Genomic DNA, 8,172 nt, shown 5'->3' with positions numbered 1-8,172 from the left:
TGTCCTTCAATGGCTAGGAGAGTCTTCATTCTCAAGACTTTTCAGGTTTTTCTGCTGTTAGGTGCTCTGAGTCTGTTCTGACTCACAGTGACCCTATGCTAAGTCCTGTGCCATCCTCACAATCTTTACTATGTTTGAGCCCACCACTTCAGCCACTGTGTCAATCCGTCTTGTTGAAGGTCTTCTCCCTTTTTGCTGACCCTGTACTTTACCACACATAATATCCTTCTCCAGAGACTGGTCCCTTCTGACAACATCAGCAAAGTATGTGAGGTGAAGTCTGCCCATTCTTGCTTCTAAGGAGTGTCCTGGCTGCACTTCTTCCAGGACAGACTTGTTTGTTCTTCTGGCAGTAAGTGGCATTTTAGTATTCTTTGCCAACACCACCATTCAAATGTGTCAATTCTTTAGTCTTCTTTATGGATTGTCCAGCTTTCACATGAATATGAGACAATTTGAAAACACCATGGCTTGGGTCAGGTGCACCTTAGTCTTCAAAGTGACATCTTTGTTCTTTAACATTTTAAAGATGTCTTTTGCAGTAGATTTGTGTCCAGTGCAATATGGCCTATGATTTCTTGCCAGTTGCTTCTATGGGCATTGACTGTGGGTCTAAGGAAAATGAAATCCTTGACAACTTCAATATTTTCTCCATTTATCATGATATTGCTTATTGGTCCAGTTGTGAGGAATTTTGTTTTCTTTATGTTGAAGTGTAATTCATACTGAAGAATGTAGTCTTTGATCTTCATCAGTAAGTGCTTCAAGTCAACTCCACTTCCAGCAAGCAAGGTTGTTTCATCTGCATATTACAAGTTAATGAGTCTTCCTCCAATCCAGGTAGCTCTACTAACTTGGCATAATTGTTGGAACATCTCAATGGGTATTCTGTCAATTCCTGGAACTTTGTTTTCCTCAATTCATTCAGTGAAGCATGGATGTGTTCCTTCAATACCATTGGTTCTTGATCATATGATAACTCTTGAAATGATTGAACTTTGAACAATTCCATTTTGTGTAGTGACTCTGTACATTCCTTCTATCTTCTTTTGATACTTCTTCCATCATTCAGTATTTTACCCATTGAATCCTTCAATATTGCAATTTGAGGTATGATTTTTTTCCTTCCATTCTTTCAGCTTGAGAAATGTCGAATGTGTGCTTCCCTTTTGGTTTTCTAACTCCAGGTCTTTACACATTTTGTTATAACTCTTTACTTTGTCTTCTCCAACTGCTCTTTGAAATCTGTTCAGCTCTTTTACTTCATCATTTCTTCCATTCACTTTAGCTACTCTCCATTCAAGAGCAAGTTTCAGAGTCTATTCTGACATCCATTTTAGTCTTTTCTTCCATTCCTGTCTTTTTAATGTCCTTTTGCTTTCTTCATATGTGATGTTCTTGAAGTCATCTCACAATTCATCTGGTCTTGGGTCATTGGTGTTCAGTGCATCAAATCTATTCTTCAGGCAGTCTCTAAGTTCAGGTGGGACATAATAAAAGTTGTATTTTGGCTCTCATAGACTTCTTTTAATTTTCTTCAGCTTCAACTTAAACTTGCATATGAGCAATTGTTGGTCTGTTCCACAGTTGGCTCCTGGCATTGTTCAGATTGGTGATATTGACTCCTCCACAGTCTTTTTCCACAGATGTAGATTTGATTCCTGTGTATTTCATCTGGTCAGGTCCATGTGAATAGTTGCCATTTATGTTGCTGACAAAAAGAATTTGCAATTAGTAAGTTGTTGGTCTTACAAAATTCTATCATATGGTCTCTGGTGACATTTAACTCAACAAGGCCATAATTTCCAACTACTAATGCTTCTTTTGTGTTTCCAACTTTCATACTCCAATCACCAGTAATTATCAATGTATCTTGATTATGCATTTGGTCAATTTCAGACTGCAGAAGTTGGTAAAAATCTTCAATTTTTTAATCTTTGGCTTTAGTGGTTTGTAAGTAAATTTGAATAATAATAGTATTAACTGGTCTTCCTTGTAGGTATATGGATATTATCCTATCACTGACAGCATTGTACTTCAGAATAGATCTTGAAATGTCTTTTTGACTAAGATTGCAATGCCATTCCTCTTCAATTTATCATTCCCAACATAGTAGATCCTATGATTGTATGCTTCAAAATGGCCAATACCAGCCAATTTCAGCTCATTAAGATATTGATCTTTATGTGTTCATTTAATTTTTGACAACTTCCAATTTTCCTAGGTTCACACTTCATATATTCCATGTTTCAAGTATTAATGAATATTTGCAGCTGTTTCTTCTCATTTTGAATCATACCATGTCAGCAAATGAAAGTCCCAAAAGCTTTACTCTATCTATGTCATTAAGGTTGAGTCTACTTTGAGGAGGCAGCTCTTCCCCCATAGTATTTTGACTGTCTTCCAACCTGAGGGACTCATCTGGCAATATATCACACAATGTTCCACTATTTTATGAGATTTTCAATGACCAATTTCTCAGGGATGAATGGCCCCCCTTCTTCTTAGTGTCTTAGTCTGGAAGTTCTACTGAAACCTGTCCATCATGGGTGCCTTTGCTGTATTTGAAATACCAGTGACATAAATTCCAGCATCACAGCAACATGTAAGCCACCATAGTATGACAAATTAATAGACAAGTGCTGGCTGGCTTTTCTACTACTTGCATAGTCAGGCCTACAAGTAGCAACACCCCCTCAAGACCTCAAATTCTAGAGTATTTGTCTATGAAGGGAAGTAATACAGCACAGTGGGCATGGAGTTTAACTCTTGCCTCAGCCACCACAGTAAAGACCAGATAATCACAGTAGCTGTCTCTTAAGGTTATTGTGAGGATTAAATGCATATAATACATTTAGCATAGTGTCTGACATATAGTAACTACTCAACAATGTTAGAGAAAGTGCCAGCAAAGAAGCTCACTCACATGACCAGAAGCAGCTCTAGGCCCTACATTATTACTATCAAAGCCCTATAAACAGTCCACATAAGGGGGGTAAAAAAGCCCGCTGTTGTGCCATGCAGTCCCTGAAGCTGTCAAAGGGTCCTAGAAGAAAGACTTCAACTGCAGAGGGGAGAAGTCAGAAGGGGGCTTGGCTCTCATTTGAAGAGGGGGAAGGGGAGCATCTGGAAGCAGAGTCTCTTGAGGCCAAGTGGCAGCTGATTCACACAAATGGTATTTGGCTAGAGATGGAGTGAATAAAAGATGAGCCTGCCCCTGCCTCCAGGAAACTGGCTCCTCTCTCATCATCACAGCTGCCATCTTTCATCACCCAGTCCTCCCCCAGATGTGGCCTCAAAGTTGCTCTCACAGAACTCCTCCCACACCCAGAACATGTTGAGACCTTGACGCCTGCTTCTCGTACTCTCTGGTCCCTTGTATGAGAGGCAGGGAGCAGTAGCAGCAGAAACAAGGGGGATTCATAATTGTTTTATAATGCAGCCTTGAGAATAAAACATATTTGACATTCAGGTATTTGTAGAATTGCAGCCAGAGAAAAAAGCTCATGTTTAGAAGAGCTAGGATCCATGTTCAAAGAGAAAAATCAAACATTGCAACAGTTAAGCATGCAGAAGGGCAAAACCCCTCCACTTGTGCAATTGCTTCCAGTGAGTCACGGCAGAGGCAGTATTAGCTGGAGCATCAGGGAGACATGCTGTTTAGCTGGACACAGTGGGAATCAATTGGTTTCATTCAGAGTCACAGTATAAAATTAAACACAAATGGTATTTTGGAAAAATTAAACTTCACTTACGTATTTGTACTACATTATTTAAAACATAGAAATTTCCAAAGGTTTTTTTTTTTTTTTTTTAATTATTGTCTTGTTTTCTCACATGGAAATTGTTCTGTCATCACACTACCCCTTTGCAAATGGTCCATGGAAATTTGCTGGTACTGAATTCCCACCTCACTCTGAAAAGTTCCCTGGAGTAACTTTAGGACTCATTTCTTGTGGCTCATACCTGAATATTTACACTTGGTTCATAGTTAAGAAAATAAGAGCTATCATTTACTAGGAGTTTTAGACCCTGTGCTAAGCACTTTATAGGCATCGTCCAATTTTTCAGTTTAGAAACATGAGGCTCAGAGAGGTTAACGTCACAGAGCTACTAAGTGGAGGAGCTGGAATTCAAACCAGCCCCAACTCTTTACAACTGTTCTGCAACCCTGTTAGAGTTAGAAGGATATACTGCATAGCCCTAGAGTTTACATTACCATTTCCATGCCCACAGTATCTGGCATATATTCCAAACCAAAAACCAAACCCACTGTCACTGAGGTGATTCCAACTCATAGTGACTCCCATTAGTTGCCAAGGTGGCAGATCTTTATGGAAGTAGATTGGCACATCTTCCTTCTGTGGAGTGGCTGGTGGGTTTGAACCACTAATTTTCTGGTTAGCAGTCAAATGCCTTAGGCACTGCACCACCAGAACTCCTTATCTGGCTATATTAGGTGCTCAATATTGTTTACTCTTAGTCATTGGTTCTACTTCTCCATGTAGAATACACCCGAACTTACCTCCTCTTACAGTATTCTAATTTAAGCTAACTAAAGTAAAGCACTCGACATCTGTAGTTTTCTTTACATAATTCTAGGCACATAACAACAACAACAACAGGAGTAATATTAGATTATAGAATGAGAGTTATACTAAACCACAGGAGTCTCTGAATGGTGCAAATAGTTAAGCACGCAACTACTAACCAAAACATTGTTGGTTTGAATCCACCCACAGGCAGCTCACAAGAAAGCCCAGGAGACCTACTTTTGAAAGATCACAGTGATTAAAAACTCTCTGGAGTACAGATCTACTCTGAAACACATGGAGTCACCATGAGTTGGAATCAATAATACAGCAACTTGTTATACAAGACCATAAAATGGTCACAATTTACTGGTTACTGAGAGAAGTAATAAAATGTCTTTTGAATTCACAATGCCATTTTATGGTCCTGGATTACTTTACAGCTTTTCAGTATTCCCAACCCAAGGAGGGTAAAGGATGAGGAAAGTAAATAGAAATACTAAGGATGCAACATTAATGGGAAGATCAAATAATCTGAATGGTGGCTGGCAGTAAGCAAACTGTACTCGAGGAGTGCCAAACATATTGATCCATTCCATTGCATCTCTTCTTTCTGGATGCCAACAAAACCATGAGGGATCCTTTCCACTTCACCTCAACTGCACCTCATAGCAATCTGATGAGGATAAGAATATTGTTATCCTCATTTTATGGGATGAGGTAACTACCTTGGAGGAGTTAAGCAACTTGCCCAACATCACATACCCACGGAATGGCAGAGTTGGATTATAGCCAGTTCCATCTGAGTTCTTAGACTGTTAACCAATATTCTGTCTTCCAATAAAACCTTAGACTATTGTAAAAGTTACCCTTCAGGAACCTTCCTGACTGAGTTGGGTAATGACCTGCAGAGATTGCATTTCTGATCCAAATCAAACCAAGGGTGAAGGAGACAAATCAAGGGCCAAAACAATGATTCATTGCCTACCTTGTGAAAGAAGATGGTAATTCTAGGTCGAAGTCTAATGAACGGATGTCCGCATAGCAATTAGCACTGCTGGGCACCCTGGCTGGCAGTCTTGGCAAAGCAGCTGTGGATCGTCATAGAAACTGGATGCCTCTCTCCCCCCCAGAGGAATTCCACTCAGCTGATCCAGGATGGCTACAGGGGACTCTCTTGTCCTCAGGCTGGAATAGTACTCCTTTGACATATCATAAGCAAGAAGCAATTCACAGAGGGTCACAGTGAGATGGAATAGCTGTACCTGGTAGTAAAAATGTGCATTGTCTTTCATTTTGTTCAGTTGCTTTGAAACTTCTGCTGGCAGTTCATACCTGCCCCTAAAGGCAGCTTCTCAAGTCTACTAAAAAACAAAACAAAACAAAAAACATTAAGTAGAATCAACTTTGTTTTGATAGTTCCCAACTGGTGAGATTCATTATTTATAGTCAAGAATGTCAATATTAATAGAGCTAAAGATTATATCCCATTAGCATCCTGTCTTATTTCTAAAAATGCCTAGATAATTGTCTTCCTAATTGCCTTAAACAAACAGAAAAAAAAAAAAATCACCAAGAAATAATAATCTAATCAGCACTCTAATTGAGCCATCAGGTTATGTAAAAAATCAATATTATATCTTATCATTATTTACAATATATGGTATTACATTGAAGATCTGCTCTTTTACTGAGAAGACAAAGGGCAGAGGATTTGAGCAACCAAAATTTACAGAAAATCTACTATATACTGAGCCTTTTCTTTAACCCACGCAACTCTATAAGATAGTTATTATCTCCATCTTTTACGAAAGAAAATGACATTCTAATGTCTATCCCTAGATCTCACAGAGAGAGTGCATCTGGAGTTTAAAGCTAGGATTGCCTGACTCTAAAACCTTTGTTCTTTCTACAACCATATTTCACATGTATTTTATTTTACAGGTAGTCTTCAGGGTACAAATGAGACCTAACTATGCCTTTAAGAATTCATAGGTAAGTTGGAACATATGTATACAGTTCTTATTTAGTCTTACTTTAGTGCAAGAAGAGCTCTGTGATATATTGGTTAAAGCACTCGGCTGCTAATCAAAAAGTGGGCAGTTCAAACCCACCAGCTACTCTGTAGGAGAAAGATGTGGTAGTCTGCTGGTAAAGAGTTACAATCTTGGAAACTATGCATCAGTTCTACACTATTCTACAGGGTTGCTATGAGTTGGAATTGACTCTACAGCAGTGAGTTTGGTTTGGTTAGTGCAAAAAAAAAAAAAAAAAAAATCTTGAGGCATTTACAATGATTTAAAAGCAGCAAGTGAAGGTGATTGTGATGAAGAATTTTTCGCAAGTTGGGATTGGTTCAATCATTCCAGAGTTGAGGGAAAATTTATATGACATTAGAGGGCAAATAGAAGTTGTTAATAAGTCAGACGTTTTTAACCCAGGGACTGCCTATGATTTTCATATGTGTCTGTACCTGGGATTACTCTGTAATACATAAGCTATAGAAAGATACCAAAATTTAAACTAACCAAATTAATTAGGATCCTGAGTTAAATGATTCCTCCTCTCCCATCGCCCAACTCTCTGCCATCATCACATTCTCAATATGTATGAAAAATAATTAGTGACAAAACACCTACAACCCATTATTGTTTTTAGTCCTTACTATGTACTATGGTGTAAGACAATATTTTGCCCAACCTCCTAAACCTATTCTATTTACACTGCTGTATAGAGATCACTGATATAAGCCCAAGACATTGTGAGATTCTACATCATTCAATAAAGAGTCAGTTAAGTTCAGAGTATACTATTTAGGGAGGGGAATGGACTGATGAATTTCCCAAAGCTTTTTTGTAGCAAGCTAAAAAAAATAAGGTGATTTTTTTTCTAGCCATGGGGAATATCTACCAAATTCTATTACATAATCCTTTTACTATGTGTGTTAAAAGAAATCCTCATTTTCTTGCAAAGGTCAAAATTTTACCATGCAGATGAGCACAAGTGCCATTAAAAAAAGAAAAAAAAAAAAAAAAGCCGCCTTTCTCAGCCCAGTTCCAGCACTGTTGTTGCTGTTAAGTGCCGTCGAGTCGTTTCCGACTCATAGCGACCCCATGTACAGCAGAACGAAACACTGCCCGATCAGTTCCAGCACTAGGCAGCCTTAGAACCAATGGCCAGGACTTAACCTCTTTGGGCATCAGATTCCCCATCAATGAAGTAATTAGAAGAAGGTGATCTCTAAGACCCCATCTAGGGATTCATGCTTTCATTTACTCAATAAATACAAATATTTTTATAAATACAAAGTTCCAGTGTTTAATGACACCATCTTGACATTATCACAATTATCAACATTACACATTTATTAAGTGCCTGCCATTTCAGTCATACTGAGAGAGCTCTAGTGGAGTAGTGCCTAAGGCATCTGACTGCTAACCAGAAAGCTGGCTGTTCAAACCCACCAGCAACTCCTCAGAAGGAAGATTGGGCAATCTACTTCCATAGAGACACAGCCTCAGAAATCCAAGGAGGGGTTGCTATGAGTCGGATCAAACTCATCGGCAGTGAGGTGTTTTGTTTTGTTTTTTTTTTTCTCGGTATCCTTCCAAGGAGCTCACAAGGGGAATTATGATATGTA

This window comes from Orycteropus afer, unplaced genomic scaffold, assembly GCF_000298275.1.
Source record: "Orycteropus afer afer isolate SDZICR_OR568_19922 unplaced genomic scaffold, OryAfe1.0 scaffold00010, whole genome shotgun sequence".
Lineage (NCBI taxonomy): Eukaryota > Metazoa > Chordata > Mammalia > Tubulidentata > Orycteropodidae > Orycteropus > Orycteropus afer.
Note: the sequence above shows the minus strand (reverse complement) of the source record.